Raw genomic sequence first — 17,537 nt, forward strand, 5'->3', positions numbered from 1 at the left:
ACAGAAGTGATAAATGAAGTGTTGCAAGGTATTACTGTTCCACGCGAGTTCAAAGAAAGCGTAACTGTGCTAATACCAAAGGGAAGGAACGCGACAGTTAAAGATCTCAATCAATTGAGACCAATATGTTTGATGAACTCGGATTATAAAATAATTGCACGTGTACTGAAGGAAAGACTGAGACCTCTAATGGAGAAGATCATAGGTGACCACCAAACCTGTCTCTCGGGGCGGAATATTTTTAAAACTGTTTGTGAATATAGGGATGTCTCTGCAATTTTTGCAACGTCATCCTCACCAGGAGGCCTTGCCTTTATCGACTTCTCAAAGGCTTTTGACAGGGTCAACCACTTATTTTTGTTCAGAACGTTGACCTATGTGGGTTTTAGTCAACATTTTGTGCAAGTTTTAATTAACATTGTTGAAGGCATCCAAACACAAGTGTCTGTAAATGGGCATTTCACTCCACCCATTGAAATTCGCAACGGCGTCCCGCAGGGAAGTCCTTTGTCAATGCTCCTGTATGTTGTTGCACTGGAGCCTTTACTAAGGAGACTCGATGTCGATCTTGAGGGCATCACGATATCTGGCGTTAACAACGTCACCAATGCATATGCTGATGACGTTGGAGTGGTTATTCGTAGTAACGAAGATTTAGAGAAATTAACTACGAATATTCAGATCTTTTGTGAAGCTACAGGCGCTAGGGTTAACGAGGTGAAGAGTTCGTTTTTAAATCTTAAAGGTCTTCAAGATGTCCGTTTGGAATGGGCACGCTCCGTCGATCGTCACACCGCTCTGGGTGTCACCTTTTACCGATGTCCGCTTCAGACCATGACCTACAATTGGAAGAAAGTACTGGATACAATCAGAGGAGCCACAATACTCAATCAGACCAGACATCTGAACATTAAACAACGAATCAGAATAATTAATTGGTCCATTTTATCAAAAGCTATATATATAGGTCAAATATTGCCAGTTTCGAAACCCATTGCCAAACGTATAATGAGTATCATTTGCCGATTTATATGGACAGGGAATATTTTTAGAGTAGCAGTCGGTACAGTTACGTTACCTTCCGCTGAAGGTGGCCTAGGTTTAACAGATATATGGCGGAAGACTACGGCGTTATATATAAAGAGGACCCTACAAATTATAGAAAAACATCCACATAGTATTACAGCCAGGCTGTATCGACACCTACAGCCAGAAAATTTACGTCCACCCATAAATATAGGCGGAATTAATTATAAATTGAAATATATTCGCCAGTTCTTTTTAGAGATTAGCTACATGGACAGTATTGTCACGAATCCACAATCAAGGAATTGCAGGAAATTAATGGAACTCTTAACAACGAAAGAACATGTCAACAAAATGGAGTGCAGATATCCCGACAAAGACTGGAAAAGAATTTGGAAAAATATTAGTAATCGTGAACTGTCTTCCGACATTCAGGCAACCTGGTACCGAGTTGTTAATAACGTAGTTTCTACTAACGAAAAGTTGCACTCCATTGGTCTTAGTGACACGATTGTGTGCACCCGATGTGACGCAGTTGACACATTGATCCACCGCTTTCTCTGTGGCGGATACGCCGAAATATGGAGGGGACTCCAACGGCGGGTAGCCTTTATAACCAGAAATGTTAGTACTGAGATCAATGTTGAAAAATTACTCTTCCCCGATGGTGTATTCTTCCCTGTCCAGAAAACCAATGCTGTGTTGTGGTTGTTTGGCAATTATGTACATTACGTTATATCTGAACACGGCAATGACCGTGTTTTAGAATACGAATTATACGAACGAGCAAAATATTATCAGATATGTACGCGCAGGGACCACAAAAAAACTTTTGGTAACATGTTACACATTCTGTTTCAGAGACAAGGGATTGGATAAACATCTTAATAGCCCTCGTCTACGAAAAATGTAGTCACAGGCCAAAGTAGGGGATCGCTGTTGAGGGTGAAGTACGGTGGGGACGTCGTGTGCCCCAGGGCCGCTACGGTAGCCGTGAAGGCCTCGGACAGAACCCCGAAACGGCACTGCGGCTTCACACTTACTGCTGGATGAACCCCATATCTCCAGCAACTATTTTCATCTATGATGATTTTCCAGGATCTCGGTAATATCGGAACGTGGTTTCGTTGCACACAATGCAGTGGAAGCTTCTTGCACGTGTTCCTCAGTTACAATCTTTCTATTTTGTTTATGTTTTTTTCAGTAAGAAGCACGAGTGACAATTTATTAATTCCCAAGAAGCCTTAATTTTCAATTTTCAGTTCTACGGAGGAGAAGCCTCACATGGCGAAGAAGCCAAACATCATTTCATTTCCCTAACTGTCACAGTAAATTTGAAAAAAAATCAGTCGATATAGCATAGAAGCTCGCCGAAGAAGGCATAAAAGGAGAGCGAATGGATGGGCTGTGTGGGGAAAAGGGAGGCCCAAAATAGGAAACAAAAAAAAAAAAAAGTGGTAAAGCACTGGTCTCGTAAACCAGGAGTCGTGAGTTCGAACCTCACAGAAGGCATCCATTTTTTTTAACTTTCCTGCAACGTGCGGAGCTACCTCGAGCAATATCTATCACATGGCAGTACACTGAATGAAAGGGATGTTCTACAACCTATGACAAGTATTCTACTGGCCTAGGAGGTTTTCTGAATGCATAGGCAGAACAGTGGTTTGTATGCATTTTGTAGTATAATGTCATTCGTTTATGAGCGTCGCTACAGTGTGCATGCACGTTAACCATGTGAAGGGGCATAAGCAGATGCTACCATTCTGCGAGATTCCTGCAGAATGTGTACGAATTAAGTTGATATAGATTGCACAAGTGAGCCAAACTCGACGCCTCCGTGGCGCAATCGGCTAGCGCGTTCGGCTGTTAACCGAAAGGTTGGTGGTTCGAGCCCACCTGGGGGCGAAATCGTTTTATCCGTCACCGAGGTGAGGACATACATCAACTTCTTAGAGATACACAGCTAGTGTGGCAATTTGGGTGCGAAGGAGTGATGCCACAGATGCTTATACACATTCAGGCAGGTGGCACAGTAGGTAAAAACATGGCCCTACACAGACGTTCTACTGTTTTCCTATTTATTCACCATGTGTGACACTGCAGTGGAGCGACGCCCACTACAAAAGACGTTTTATTTACATTCAATTTCAGCGTATGCGTCGCGAGTGCAATATGACAGGGCCTGTCTCTCGATGTCGATTTGTATTTTGTGTCTCTTAAGTGTCGGTCTGCAGTAGGCCGCTGTTGGCCGAGCGACGTGCAGTCGCCTTACATGAAGCCCCATGGGCAACGCCAGTGCCACTGTGAACAACAGCAAACTGTAGCCAGAGAGTGGAGCCGAAAGGCGCATTTCGCAGTCGAGCCACGTTATCCCACAAGCTGTGCACTAGGACAAGAAATTGCAGACCGCAAACTTTTGGTGGCCTGACGGTCGTCGCCGATCGTAAGGGCGAAACACTCGAGAGATTTGGAGAACGGCAATGTGGACACTCCCAGCAGCAGCAGTGCGCCAAATCAATTATCTGGTCGAGGGCTGCAAGATTCAGTGTGATGAAGTGAGAATTCGGGGATAGCTCGCATATTCAAAGCTGCCGCCTTCTTAGCTCAGTGGTAGAGCACTGGTCTCGTAAACCAGGAGTCGTGAGTTCGAACCTCACAGAAGGCATCCATTTTTTTAACTTTCCTGCAACGTGCGGAGCTACCTCGAGCAATATCTATCACATGGCAGTACACTGAATGAAAGGGATGTTCTACAACCTATGACAAGTATTCTACTGGCCTAGGAGGTTTTCTGAATGCATAGGCAGAACAGTGGTTTGTATGCATTTTGTAGTATAATGTCATTCGTTTATGAGCGTCGCTACAGTGTGCATGCACGTTAACCATGTGAAGGGGCATAAGCAGATGCTACCATTCTGCGAGATTCCTGCAGAATGTGTACGAATTGCGTTGATATAGATTGCACAAGTGAGCCAAAGTCGACGCCTCCGTGGTGCAATTGGCTAGCGCGTTCGGCTGTTAACCGAAAGGTTGGTGGTTCGAGCCCACCCGGGGGCGAAATCGTTTTATCCGTCACCGAGGTGAGGACATACATCAACTTTGTTAGAGATACACAGCTAGTGTGGCAATTTGGCTGCGAAGGAGTGATGCCACAGATGCTTATACACATTCAGGCAGGTGGCACAGTAGGTAAAAACATGGCCCTACACAGACGTTCTACTGTTTTCCTATTTATTCACCATGTGTGACACTGCAGTGGAGCGACGCCCACTACAAAAGACGTTTTATTTACATTCAATTTCAGCGCATGCGTCGCGAGTGCCATATGACAGGGCCTGTCTCTCGATGTCGATTTGTATTTTGTGTCTCTTAAGTGTCGGTCTGCAGTAGGCCGCTGTTGGCCGAGCGACGTGCAGTCGCCTTACATGAAGCCCCATGGGCAACGCCAGTGCCACTGTGAACAACAGCAAACTGTAGCCAGAGAGTGGAGCCGAAAGGCGCATTTCGCAGTCGAGCCACGTTATCCCACAAGCTGTGCACTAGGACAAGAAATTGCAGACCGCAAACTTTTGGTGGCCTGACGGTCGTCGCCGATCGTAAGGGCGAAACACTCGAGAGATTTGGAGAACGGCAATGTGGACACTCCCAGCAGCAGCAGTGCGCCAAATCAATTATCTGGTCGAGGGCTGCAAGATTCAGTGTGATGAAGTGAGAATTCGGGGATAGCTCGCATATTCAAAGCTGCCGCCTTCTTAGCTCAGTGGTAGAGCACTGGTCTCGTAAACCAGGAGTCGTGAGTTCGAACCTCACAGAAGGCATCCATTTTTTTAACTTTCCTGCAACGTGCGGAGCTACCTCGAGCAATATCTATCACATGGCAGTACACTGAATGAAAGGGATGTTCTACAACCTATGACAAGTATTCTTCTGGCCTAGGAGGTTTTCTGAATGCATAGGCAGAACAGTGGTTTGTATGCATTTTGTAGTATAATGTCATTCGTTTATGAGCGTCGCTACAGTGTGCATGCACGTTAACCATGTGAAGGGGCATAAGCAGATGCTACCATTCTGCGAGATTCCTGCAGAATGTGTACGAATTGCGTTGATTTAGATTGCACAAGTGAGCCAAAGTCGACGCCTCCGTGGCGCAATCGGCTAGCGCGTTCGGCTGTTAACGGAAAGGTTGGTGATTCGAGCCCACCCGGGGGCGAAATCGTTTTATCCGTCACCGAGGTGAGGACATACATCAACTTTGTTAGAGATACACAGCTAGTGTGGCAATTTGGCTGCCAAGGAGTGATGCCACAGATGCTTATACACATTCAGGCAGGTGGCACAGTAGGTAAAAACATGGCCCTACACAGACGTTCTACTGTTTTCCTATTTATTCACCATGTGTGACACTGCAGTGGAGCGACGCCCACTACAAAAGACGTTTTATTTACATTCAATTTCAGCGTATGCGTCGCGAGTGCCATATGACAGGGCCTGTCTCTCGATGTCGATTTGTATTTTGTGTCTCTTAAGTGTCGGTCTGCAGTAGGCCGCTGTTGGCCGAGCGACGTGCAGTCGCCTTACATGAAGCCCCATGGGCAACGCCAGTGCCACTGTGAACAACAGCAAACTGTAGCCAGAGAGTGGAGCCGAAAGGCGCATTTCGCAGTCGAGCCACGTTATCCCACAAGCTGTGCACTAGGACAAGAAATTGCAGACCGCAAACTTTTGGTGGCCTGACGGTCGTCGCCGATCGTAAGGGCGAAACACTCGAGAGATTTGGAGAACGGCAATGTGGACACTCCCAGCAGCAGCAGTGCGCCAAATCAATTATCTGGTCGAGGGCTGCAAGATTCAGTGTGATGAAGTGAGAATTCGGGGATAGCTCGCATATTCAAAGCTGCCGCCTTCTTAGCTCAGTGGTAGAGCACTGGTCTCGTAAACCAGGAGTCGTGAGTTCGAACCTCACAGAAGGCATCCATTTTTTTAACTTTCCTGCAACGTGCGGAGCTACCTCGAGCAATATCTATCACATGGCAGTACACTGAATGAAAGGGATGTTCTACAACCTATGACAAGTATTCTACTGGCCTAGGAGGTTTTCTGAATGCATAGGCAGAACAGTGGTTTGTATGCATTTTGTAGTATAATGTCATTCGTTTATGAGCGTCGCTACAGTGTGCATGCACGTTAACCATGTGAAGGGGCATAAGCAGATGCTACCATTCTGCGAGATTCCTGCAGAATGTGTACGAATTGCGTTGATTTAGATTGCACAAGTGAGCCAAAGTCGACGCCTCCGTGGCGCAATCGGCTAGCGCGTTCGGCTGTTAACGGAAAGGTTGGTGATTCGAGCCCACCCGGGGGCGAAATCTTTTTATCCGTCACCGAGGTGAGGACATACATCAACTTTGTTAGAGATACACAGCTAGTGTGGCAATTTGGCTGCCAAGGAGTGATGCCACAGATGCTTATACACATTCAGGCAGGTGGCACAGTAGGTAAAAACATGGCCCTACACAGACGTTCTACTGTTTTCCTATTTATTCACCATGTGTGACACTGCAGTGGAGCGACGCCCACTACAAAAGACGTTTTATTTACATTCAATTTCAGCGCATGCGTCGCGAGTGCCATATGACAGGGCCTGTCTCTCGATGTCGATTTGTATTTTGTGTCTCTTAAGTGTCGGTCTGCAGTAGGCCGCTGTTGGCCGAGCGACGTGCAGTCGCCTTACATGAAGCCCCATGGGCAACGCCAGTGCCACTGTGAACAACAGCAAACTGTAGCCAGAGAGTGGAGCCGAAAGGCGCATTTCGCAGTCGAGCCACGTTATCCCACAAGCTGTGCACTAGGACACGAAATTGCAGACCGCAAACTTTTGGTGGCCTGACGGTCGTCGCCGATCGTAAGGGCGAAACACTCGAGAGATTTGGAGAACGGCAATGTGGGCACTCCCAGCAGCAGCAGTGCGCCAAATCAATTATCTGGTCGAGGGCTGCAAGATTCAGTGTGATGAAGTGAGAATTCGGGGATAGCTCGCATATTCAAAGCTGCCGCCTTCTTAGCTCAGTGGTAGAGCACTGGTCTCGTAAACCAGGAGTCGTGAGTTCGAACCTCACAGAAGGCATCCATTTTTTTAACTTTCCTGCAACGTGCGGAGCTACCTCGAGCAATATCTATCACATGGCAGTACACTGAATGAAAGGGATGTTCTACAACCTATGACAAGTATTCTACTGGCCTAGGAGGTTTTCTGAATGCATAGGCAGAACAGTGGTTTGTATGCATTTTGTAGTATAATGTCATTCGTTTATGAGCGTCGCTACAGTGTGCATGCACGTTAACCATGTGAAGGGGCATAAGCAGATGCTACCATTCTGCGAGATTCCTGCAGAATGTGTACGAATTGCGTTGATTTAGATTGCACAAGTGAGCCAAAGTCGACGCCTCCGTGGCGCAATCGGCTAGCGCGTTCGGCTGTTAACGGAAAGGTTGGTGATTCGAGCCCACCCGGGGGCGAAATCGTTTTATCCGTCACCGAGGTGAGGACATACATCAACTTTGTTAGAGATACACAGCTAGTGTGGCAATTTGGCTGCCAAGGAGTGATGCCACAGATGCTTATACACATTCAGGCAGGTGGCACAGTAGGTAAAAACATGGCCCTACACAGACGTTCTACTGTTTTCCTATTTATTCACCATGTGTGACACTGCAGTGGAGCGACGCCCACTACAAAAGACGTTTTATTTACATTCAATTTCAGCGTATGCGTCGCGAGTGCCATATGACAGGGCCTGTCTCTCGATGTCGATTTGTATTTTGTGTCTCTTAAGTGTCGGTCTGCAGTAGGCCGCTGTTGGCCGAGCGACGTGCAGTCGCCTTACATGAAGCCCCATGGGCAACGCCAGTGCCACTGTGAACAACAGCAAACTGTAGCCAGAGAGTGGAGCCGAACGGCGCATTTCGCAGTCGAGCCACGTTATCCCACAAGCTGTGCACTAGGACAAGAAATTGCAGACCGCAAACTTTTGGTGGCCTCACGGTCGTCGCCGATCGTAAGGGCGAAACACTCGAGAGATTTGGAGAACGGCAATGTGGACACTCCCAGCAGCAGCAGTGCGCCAAATCAGTTATCTGGTCGAGGGCTGCAAGATTCAGTGTGATGAAGTGAGAATTCGGGGATAGCTCGCATATTCAAAGCTGCCGCCTTCTTAGCTCAGTGGTAGAGCACTGGTCTCGTAAACCAGGAGTCGTGAGTTCGAACCTCACAGAAGGCATCCATTTTTTTAACTTTCCTGCAACGTGCGGAGCTACCTCGAGCAATATCTATCACATGGCAGTACACTGAATGAAAGGGATGTTCTACAACCTATGACAAGTATTCTACTGGCCTAGGAGGTTTTCTGAATGCATAGGCAGAACAGTGGTTTGTATGCATTTTGTAGTATAATGTCATTCGTTTATGAGCGTCGCTACAGTGTGCATGCACGTTAACCATGTGAAGGGGCATAAGCAGATGCTACCATTCTGCGAGATTCCTGCAGTAAGTGTACGAATTGCGTTGATATAGATTGCACAAGTGAGCCAAAATCGACGCCTCCGTGGCGCAATCGGCTAGCGCGTTCGGCTGTTAACCGAAAGGTTGGTGGTTCGAGCCCACCCGGGGGCGAAATCGTTTTATCCGTCACCGAGGTGAGGACATACATCAACTTTGTTAGAGATACACAGCTAGTGTGGCAATTTGGCTGCGAAGGAGTGATGCCACAGATGCTTATACACATTCAGGCAGGTGGCACAGTAGGTAAAAACATGGCCCTACACAGACGTTCTACTGTTTTCCTATTTATTCACCATGTGTGACACTGCAGTGGAGCGACGCCCACTACAAAAGACGTTTTATTTACATTCAATTTCAGCGTATGCGTCGTGAGTGCCATATGACAGGGCCTGTCTCTCGATGTCGATTTGTATTTTGTGTCTCTTAAGTGTCGGTCTGCAGTAGGCCGCTGTTGGCCGAGCGACGTGCAGTCGCCTTACATGAAGCCCCATGGGCAACGCCAGTGCCACTGTGAACAACAGCAAACTGTAGCCAGAGAGTGGAGCCGAAAGGCGCATTTCGCAGTCGAGCCACGTTATCCCACAAGCTGTGCACTAGGACAAGAAATTGCAGACCGCAAACTTTTGGTGGCCTGACGGTCGTCGCCGATCGTAAGGGCGAAACACTCGAGAGATTTGGAGAACGGCAATGTGGACACTCCCAGCAGCAGCAGTGCGCCAAATCAATTATCTGGTCGAGGGCTGCAAGATTCAGTGTGATGAAGTGAGAATTCGGGGATAGCCCGCACATTCAAAGCTGCCGCCTTCTTAGCTCAGTGGTAGAGCACTGGTCTCGTAAACCAGGTGTCGTGAGTTCGAACCTCACAGAAGGCATCCATTTTTTTAACTTTCCTGCAATGTGCGGAGCTACCTCGAGCAATATCTATCACATGGCAGTACACTGAATGAAAGGGATGTTCTACAACCTATGACAAGTATTCTACTGGCCTAGGAGGTTTTCTGAATGCATAGGCAGAACAGTGGTTTGTATGCATTTTGTAGTATAATGTCATTCGTTTATGAGCGTCGCTACAGTGTGCATGCACGTTAACCATGTGAAGGGGCATAAGCAGATGCTACCATTCTGCGAGATTCCTGCAGAATGTGTACGAATTGCGTTGATATAGGTTGCACAAGTGAGCCAAACTCGACGCCTCCGTGGCGCAATCGGCTAGCGCGTTCGGCTGTTAACCGAAAGGTTGGTGGTTCGAGCCCACCCGGGGGCGAAATCGTTTTATCCGTCACCGAGGTGAGGACATACATCAACTTTGTTAGAGATACACAGCTAGTGTGGCAATTTGGCTGCCAAGGAGTGATGCCACAGATGCTTATACACATTCAGGCAGGTGGCACAGTAGGTAAAAACATGGCCCTACACAGACGTTCTACTGTTTTCCTATTTATTCACCATGTGTGACACTGCAGTGGAGCGACGCCCACTACAAAAGACGTTTTATTTACATTCAATTTCAGCGTATGCGTCGCGAGTGCCATATGACAGGGCCTGTCTCTCGATGTCGATTTGTATTTTGTGTCTCTTAAGTGTCGGTCTGCAGTAGGCCGCTGTTGGCCGAGCGACGTGCAGTCGCCTTACATGAAGCCCCATGGGCAACGCCAGTGCCACTGTGAACAACAGCAAACTGTAGCCAGAGAGTGGAGCCGAAAGGCGCATTTCGCAGTCGAGCCACGTTATCCCACAAGCTGTGCACTAGGACAAGAAATTGCAGACCGCAAACTTTTGGTGGCCTGACGGTCGTCGCCGATCGTAAGGGCGAAACACTCGAGAGATTTGGAGAACGGCAATGTGGACACTCCCAGCAGCAGCAGTGCGCCAAATCAATTATCTGGTCGAGGGCTGCAAGATTCAGTGTGATGAAGTGAGAATTCGGGGATAGCTCGCATATTCAAAGCTGCCGCCTTCTTAGCTCAGTGGTAGAGCACTGGTCTCGTAAACCAGGAGTCGTGAATTCGAACCTCACAGAAGGCATCCATTTTTTTAACTTTCCTGCAACGTGCGGAGCTACCTCGAGCAATATCTATCACATGGCAGTACACTGAATGAAAGGGATGTTCTACAACCTATGACAAGTATTCTACTGGCCTAGGAGGTTTTCTGAATGCATAGGCAGAACAGTGGTTTGTATGCATTTTGTAGTATAATGTCATTCGTTTATGAGCGTCGCTACAGTGTGCATGCACGTTAACCATGTGAAGGGGCATAAGCAGATGCTACCATTCTGCGAGATTCCTGCAGAATGTGTACGAATTGCGTTGATATAGATTGCACAAGTGAGCCAAAGTCGACGCCTCCGTGGCGCAATCGGCTAGCGCGTTCGGCTGTTAACCGAAAGGTTGGTGGTTCGAGCCCACCCGGGGGCGAAATCGTTTTATCCGTCACCGAGGTGAGGACATACATCAACTTTGTTAGAGATACACAGCTAGTGTGGCAATTTGGCTGCGAAGGAGTGATGCCACAGATGCTTATACACATTCAGGCAGGTGGCACAGTAGGTAAAAACATGGCCCTACACAGACGTTCTACTGTTTTCCTATTTATTCACCATGTGTGACACTGCAGTGGAGCGACGCCCACTACAAAAGACGTTTTATTTACATTCAATTTCAGCGTATGCGTCGCGAGTGCCATATGACAGGGCCTGTCTCTCGATGTCGATTTGTATTTTGTGTCTCTTAAGTGTCGGTCTGCAGTAGGCCGCTGTTGGCCGAGCGACGTGCAGTCGCCTTACATGAAGCCCCATGGGCAACGCCAGTGCCACTGTGAACAACAGCAAACTGTAGCCAGAGAGTGGAGCCGAAAGGCGCATTTCGCAGTCGAGCCACGTTATCCCACAAGCTGTGCACTAGGACAAGAAATTGCAGACCGCAAACTTTTGGTGGCCTGACGGTCGTCGCCGATCGTAAGGGCGAAACACTCGAGAGATTTGGAGAACGGCAATGTGGACACTCCCAGCAGCAGCAGTGCGCCAAATCAATTATCTGGTCGAGGGCTGCAAGATTCAGTGTGATGAAGTGAGAATTCGGGGATAGCTCGCATATTCAAAGCTGCCGCCTTCTTAGCTCAGTGGTAGAGCACTGGTCTCGTAAACCAGGAGTCGTGAGTTCGAACCTCACAGAAGGCATCCATTTTTTTAACTTTCCTGCAACGTGCGGAGCTACCTCGAGCAATATCTATCACATGGCAGTACACTGAATGAAAGGGATGTTCTACAACCTATGACAAGTATTCTACTGGCCTAGGAGGTTTTCTGAATGCATAGGCAGAACAGTGGTTTGTATGCATTTTGTAGTATAATGTCATTCGTTTATGAGCGTCGCTACAGTGTGCATGCACGTTAACCATGTGAAGGGGCATAAGCAGATGCTACCATTCTGCGAGATTCCTGCAGAATGTGTACGAATTGCGTTGATATAGATTGCACAAGTGAGCCAAAGTCGACGCCTCCGTGGCGCAATCGGCTAGCGCGTTCGGCTGTTAACCGAAAGGTTGGTGGTTCGAGCCCACCCGGGGGCGAAATCGTTTTATCCGTCACCGAGGTGAGGACATACATCAACTTTGTGAGAGATACACAGCTAGTGTGGCAATTTGGCTGCGAAGGAGTGATGCCACAGATGCTTATACACATTCAGGCAGGTGGCACAGTAGGTAAAAACATGGCCCTACACAGACGTTCTACTGTTTTCCTATTTATTCACCATGTGTGACACTGCAGTGGAGCGACGCCCACTACAAAAGACGTTTTATTTACATTCAATTTCAGCGTATGCGTCGCGAGTGCCATATGACAGGGCCTGTCTCTCGATGTCGATTTGTATTTTGTGTCTCTTAAGTGTCGGTCTGCAGTAGGCCGCTGTTGGCCGAGCGACGTGCAGTCGCCTTACATGAAGCCCCATGGGCAACGCCAGTGCCACTGTGAACAACAGCAAACTGTAGCCAGAGAGTGGAGCCGAAAGGCGCATTTCGCAGTCGAGCCACGTTATCCCACAAGCTGTGCACTAGGACAAGAAATTGCAGACCGCAAACTTTTGGTGGCCTGACGGTCGTCGCCGATCGTAAGGGCGAAACACTCGAGAGATTTGGAGAACGGCAATGTGGACACTCCCAGCAGCAGCAGTGCGCCAAATCAATTATCTGGTCGAGGGCTGCAAGATTCAGTGTGATGAAGTGAGAATTCGGGGATAGCTCGCATATTCAAAGCTGCCGCCTTCTTAGCTCAGTGGTGCAGTCTGCCTGCAGCGGCGGTGGCGAGCGGTTCGTCGTGCTGTGCTTCGCTCTGCGGCTGGCTTTGTTTACATCCGCTGTGTAAGTCTGTGCGTTTTCGCCGGCGCTTCGCAGTAGTTAGATATTCTGTTAACGTTCGAAAATGCAGTAATGGCTCAACTTAGTAGAAAGGACACTCTGAAATTTACCTTTGATCGACGTTTTGCTCGACCTAAATCTTTCGAAATTGAGGATTGGTTAGAGGAAGTTGTTCAAGTTCCGTTTGAAGATACTGTTGGTTTTCACTTGTCAATTGTGAGTAGTGTGATGTACTTGAAGCTGAAAAACCCTGAGTTATGCGAACGAGTTGTCAATAATACCGGTGGTAAGCTTAAGTTTAAACACAGTGATGGAAATATTGGCGAAGTTACTGTCGATCATGTGGGACTTGGTATTCGAACAATTCGAATTTTTGAGCTACCCTTTGAAGTTCCTACAGATGCGATCAATCTTGTTATTGCACCCTTTGGGAAGGTCCTCAGTAATTTTGCAGAAAAATGGTCCGGTGCTCACAAATATCCGGTTTTGAACGGTGTCAGGCAGTTGAAGGTGGACTTATTACGACATATTCCGTCTTACATTAACGTTTGCGGTTATCGAGGTATCGTCATTTATGATGGTCAACCACGAACGTGTGCAGCTTGCAATTCTCCAGGTCATATTCGTTCTGAATGTATTCAAAGACGTGTTGTGCAGCTGCCGACAGGTGAACCGGTGAAGTCCGCGGAGATGACTATTTTGTCCACCACTTACGCTTCGGTGGCTCGCAACCAACCGACCGACCAACTGCCCATGGATACCGAAGTAGACATTCGCCCCCAACCAACCCTTCCTCCAACGGCCGAGCAACTTGTTGACATTTCTGAGCGACAAGAGCAACACCTGAGTGTGAGTGACGTGGTTGATTCCGTAGCGCAGTCCCCGACTCTGTCAACAGAACAAAATTCCACCTCCTCAGAGACGCAGGTCAGGACTGTGACTGCTGAATGTCGTTCCCCACAACCCCACCATGAAATCTCGGATTCCGATGAGCGTTGCCCACCTGCTAAATCCCCGCGGAAGAACAAGAAACGCAGAATCGCCCGCCAGGGTGCGGAAGAGGCGGCGGCGTCGTTGCGGGGAAAGGTGCAGCAAATCATGGACAAAGTCAGTGCAAAATCACCAGAATCCTCCCGCCAACAGGCGCTAACTTCTGCACACCTGCGGGATGAAGATCGTGCAATCACGCTAACTGAGCCCTCTCGCGATGCTTCCGGCCAGGTGTCTCCCATGTGCAGTGACGATGTTGATCATTGTTTAAAAGAACAACGACAACATCATCCTCTTGCGTCCAAGAACCCCAGCACTATAGACTGGGCGGCGGAACCAGAGGTCGAACACATGGACGCTGATGCAACTGATATTCCAGTCACTTCCCGATTTCCCGAACAGCCTTCTACGGCAATAGAACCGGCACATGATGATAAGTTACTGGATCCACGGCAGGCAAACAAAGAAGAGGACTCTGACTTCTTTTAAAACGGCGCCGATTCCTTCTTACTCTCGTAAGAGCGTGAATGACTGATCAGCAGGCGTATAAAATTGGTACATTAAATATAAATAAAATCCGCAGTTCCCTCAAACTCGACAACATCGTAGACCTCTTATACGCCGCCGACATTGATATCCTCTTGCTTCAGGAGGTCGCCGACATTGCTTTGGACCACATTCCCGGTTATAATGTGACGGCCAATCCGGGACACGGTTCCGATTTAGGCACCGCTATTCTCACGAAAGAAGGAATTATCGTCCAGAATGTAGAACGACTCATAAGTTGTAGGGGAATTGGCGTGACTATCAATAATGTTAGACTCCTAAATCTGTATGCACCATCCGGCTCAACTAATAGGCGACGCCGAGCGGACTTTTTCAAGGAAGAAATACTTCCGCTTTTTGCAACACAATATGACCACCTAATATTGGCGGGAGATTTTAACTGTGTACTTAACGCCAAAGATCAGACGCCGCATTTCAATAAATCGATTGAATTAGAACAGATCGTCAAGGATTTACGTTTAGTCGATACGTGGGAGCACAAGTTTGGTACAACACCCGGTTTTACTCACGTCACGAATCATTCAGCGAGTAGATTGGACCGCATTTACGTATCGGACACTCTCAGACAGCGAATTTTACAAACTGAGGTCTGGCCAACCAGTTTCTCCGACCATGCGGCTTATATTTGCACGCTGAATTTGGGGAAACAGGAAACCTACCGAGGCAAAGGACTATGGAAACTAAATGTTGCACATTTAGACGATCCTGAATGCAGAGAAGCCTTCACTCGAGCGTGGAATGAAAGTGAAGCCAAATTCAATACGTACGGCTCGGCATTGCAATGGTGGCTCGAATGCGCTAAACCGAAAATTCGTAAATCCATGATACAATATTCCCGGAATAAGAACTGGTGGTTTAAGAGAACGATGGAGTTTTATTATCAATGTCTTCGAGACTTATATACTCTTGATGCCACTGTGATTGACAACTACCCCCGCATTAAAAGACTGCAAGCAAAAATATTACTTTTGAAACGAAAACAGATGGAAGGTTACAAAATTAGAGGTCGGGTTTCGACTATGGCAAAAGGCGAACAGCCATCCATTTATCACCTGATACGTGAAACTAAACGAGCACGGACAAAGATCTTAACTGAACTACAATCCGAAGACGGCACGATTCTAACTCGGCAACACGATATCAGAGACGCCGTTCAAACTTATTACACTGACTTGATGTCCAATAAACCTACCGACGACGAAGCCCTTGCAGAGTTCCGGAGCAGCTTAACGCACAGGCTTAGCCCTGCGGATGTAGCCGAACTCGTCACCGATGTAACGGAAGATGAACTGGAAGATGTGGTGTTCCACAGTCCAAAAAACAAATCTCCCGGATGTGACGGTCTCCCGGTGGAACTTTATCAAGTCTTCTGGCCACAACTGAAGACAAAGCTGACGGTGCTCTGCAACGAACTTCTCAAACCGGACATGCCCATTCCTCCGCCATTCAGTGAAGGACTTGTGGTCTTACTCCCGAAACGGACGAGCAATAACACCGTCGCAACTTTGCGACCCATTACGTTGCTCAACAGCGACTACAAAATTTTTGCTCGCATTCTCGCAACGAGAATGAAAACTGTGATGCATACCGTCATTGGATCACATCAAACGAGTGTTGGAAAGGACAGAGCTATATATCAGACATTATCAGACTATCGAGATGTGATTTCTGTTGCGGACGCTTGCAAAATCCGATGTGCTATCGTAACTTTAGATTTCGCACAGGCTTTCGATAGAGTGAACCATCCTTACCTTTTCCAGATAATGCAGACTCTGGGTTTTCCTCCGCAGTTCATCAGCATCATACAGAAATTGTTACGGAATAGTACATCCAAACTTGTCGTTAACGGTCAGCCAAGTCGCGCCGTCCCGATAAACAGTTCTGTTAGGCAGGGCTGCCCTATGTCGATGGCGCTGTTTGCCATTGCGATCGAACCGCTGCTAGTCACCTTGACGGAACGTTTACAAGGACTCCACATACACGGGCAGAAGATAGTGTGCCGAGCTTACGCTGATGATGTTACCTTCCTAGCTATGAATGTCAATGAGGTCGAGAGGGGTCTCCAGATCATCTCACAATATGAAAAGGCATCTGGTGCGAAACTGCATTGGACGAAATCAGGGATCATGAACGTTGGGCAAGGCATAGGCGCGATCGGTCATGGCCAGCTTAAAGAGATCACTAGGATGACGTGTCTCGGTGTCGATTTTCGGAACACCATCCGCCACACCATTGCCGCCAATTATAAGCAATTGCTCAACAAAATTCGTGCTTGTGCGAAGTTACATAGCGTCAGGAAATTGGACGAGCTTCAAAAGGTTGAATTGGCCAATATTTATATCACTGCCAAAATCAATTATGTGGCTCAAGTTTTGCCCATCCCCACCGATATAGCCAAATGCATGCTGTCCGCGCTTGGACACTTTGTATGTCGTGGCCAGATCTTTAAAGTTCGATATGACACCTTGACACTCCCAACGCGAGATGGCGGACTCAGTCTCATCGATGTACACAAGAAAGCGAAAGCTCTTTATTTCTGCAAAACTTACAAGCTATGGAAACAGTCACCGACCAGTCTGACCGCTCTTGTCCTGAATGAAATCGCACCGACTGATCTTCAACCGCCAATTGATGTGCACCATATACCGACTGCGCTCTACCACTTCAAGAGTTTTCTCTTAGAGTATAGTTATGTCCATATAACAGTCTCTGAAAAGAATTTGACGACAGTTAAGGCAATCTACAACTCCTTTGTGGCAACTAAATCACGGAATGTTATCGAACAAAAATTTCCAAACTACAACTGGGACGCGACGTGGCAAAACATCCACAGCCCCTACTTACCTTCGCAAGTAAAGGCGACGTGGTACGCTGCCGTCAATAGAAAACTCCCGACGCAGTCCAGGCTTCATGCAATTCATTTGCAGGACTCGCCAATGTGTGTCACGTGTAATCTCATAGACAGCGAAGAACACCGTTTCGTCTGTGGTACCACGAAAGATATATGGGGTTACGCCCGACAGAAACTGTCGAGCATCAA

General features: G+C 47.7%; 17 non-coding genes across 17 annotated transcripts; all 17 read left to right on the plus strand.

Moving 5' to 3' along the window:
- Positions 1–2,857: 2,857 nt before the first annotated feature.
- Positions 2,858–2,931, plus strand: Trnan-guu (transfer RNA asparagine (anticodon GUU)). The gene has a single exon. It is a non-coding gene; the product is annotated as a tRNA-Asn (tRNA).
- Positions 2,932–3,619: 688 nt separating this feature from the next.
- Trnat-cgu (transfer RNA threonine (anticodon CGU)) lies at positions 3,620–3,691 on the plus strand. The gene has a single exon. It is a non-coding gene; the product is annotated as a tRNA-Thr (tRNA).
- Positions 3,692–4,009: 318 nt separating this feature from the next.
- Trnan-guu (transfer RNA asparagine (anticodon GUU)) lies at positions 4,010–4,083 on the plus strand. Its single transcript has one exon. It is a non-coding gene; the product is annotated as a tRNA-Asn (tRNA).
- A 689-nt stretch (positions 4,084–4,772) lies between these two features.
- On the plus strand, positions 4,773–4,844 carry Trnat-cgu (transfer RNA threonine (anticodon CGU)). Its single transcript has one exon. It is a non-coding gene; the product is annotated as a tRNA-Thr (tRNA).
- A 318-nt stretch (positions 4,845–5,162) lies between these two features.
- Trnan-guu (transfer RNA asparagine (anticodon GUU)) lies at positions 5,163–5,236 on the plus strand. The gene has a single exon. It is a non-coding gene; the product is annotated as a tRNA-Asn (tRNA).
- Positions 5,237–5,925: 689 nt separating this feature from the next.
- Trnat-cgu (transfer RNA threonine (anticodon CGU)) lies at positions 5,926–5,997 on the plus strand. Its single transcript has one exon. It is a non-coding gene; the product is annotated as a tRNA-Thr (tRNA).
- Positions 5,998–6,315: 318 nt separating this feature from the next.
- Positions 6,316–6,389, plus strand: Trnan-guu (transfer RNA asparagine (anticodon GUU)). The gene has a single exon. It is a non-coding gene; the product is annotated as a tRNA-Asn (tRNA).
- Positions 6,390–7,078: 689 nt separating this feature from the next.
- On the plus strand, positions 7,079–7,150 carry Trnat-cgu (transfer RNA threonine (anticodon CGU)). Its single transcript has one exon. It is a non-coding gene; the product is annotated as a tRNA-Thr (tRNA).
- A 318-nt stretch (positions 7,151–7,468) lies between these two features.
- Positions 7,469–7,542, plus strand: Trnan-guu (transfer RNA asparagine (anticodon GUU)). The gene has a single exon. It is a non-coding gene; the product is annotated as a tRNA-Asn (tRNA).
- Positions 7,543–8,231: 689 nt separating this feature from the next.
- Positions 8,232–8,303, plus strand: Trnat-cgu (transfer RNA threonine (anticodon CGU)). Its single transcript has one exon. It is a non-coding gene; the product is annotated as a tRNA-Thr (tRNA).
- A 318-nt stretch (positions 8,304–8,621) lies between these two features.
- Positions 8,622–8,695, plus strand: Trnan-guu (transfer RNA asparagine (anticodon GUU)). Its single transcript has one exon. It is a non-coding gene; the product is annotated as a tRNA-Asn (tRNA).
- Positions 8,696–9,384: 689 nt separating this feature from the next.
- Trnat-cgu (transfer RNA threonine (anticodon CGU)) lies at positions 9,385–9,456 on the plus strand. Its single transcript has one exon. It is a non-coding gene; the product is annotated as a tRNA-Thr (tRNA).
- A 318-nt stretch (positions 9,457–9,774) lies between these two features.
- Positions 9,775–9,848, plus strand: Trnan-guu (transfer RNA asparagine (anticodon GUU)). The gene has a single exon. It is a non-coding gene; the product is annotated as a tRNA-Asn (tRNA).
- Positions 9,849–10,537: 689 nt separating this feature from the next.
- Trnat-cgu (transfer RNA threonine (anticodon CGU)) lies at positions 10,538–10,609 on the plus strand. The gene has a single exon. It is a non-coding gene; the product is annotated as a tRNA-Thr (tRNA).
- Positions 10,610–10,927: 318 nt separating this feature from the next.
- Trnan-guu (transfer RNA asparagine (anticodon GUU)) lies at positions 10,928–11,001 on the plus strand. The gene has a single exon. It is a non-coding gene; the product is annotated as a tRNA-Asn (tRNA).
- A 689-nt stretch (positions 11,002–11,690) lies between these two features.
- Trnat-cgu (transfer RNA threonine (anticodon CGU)) lies at positions 11,691–11,762 on the plus strand. The gene has a single exon. It is a non-coding gene; the product is annotated as a tRNA-Thr (tRNA).
- A 318-nt stretch (positions 11,763–12,080) lies between these two features.
- On the plus strand, positions 12,081–12,154 carry Trnan-guu (transfer RNA asparagine (anticodon GUU)). Its single transcript has one exon. It is a non-coding gene; the product is annotated as a tRNA-Asn (tRNA).
- The last annotated feature ends 5,383 nt before the right edge of the window (positions 12,155–17,537 follow it).

This window comes from Schistocerca gregaria, chromosome 5 (genome assembly GCF_023897955.1).
Source record: "Schistocerca gregaria isolate iqSchGreg1 chromosome 5, iqSchGreg1.2, whole genome shotgun sequence".
In the NCBI taxonomy this organism is placed as follows: Eukaryota; Metazoa; Arthropoda; class Insecta; order Orthoptera; family Acrididae; genus Schistocerca; species Schistocerca gregaria.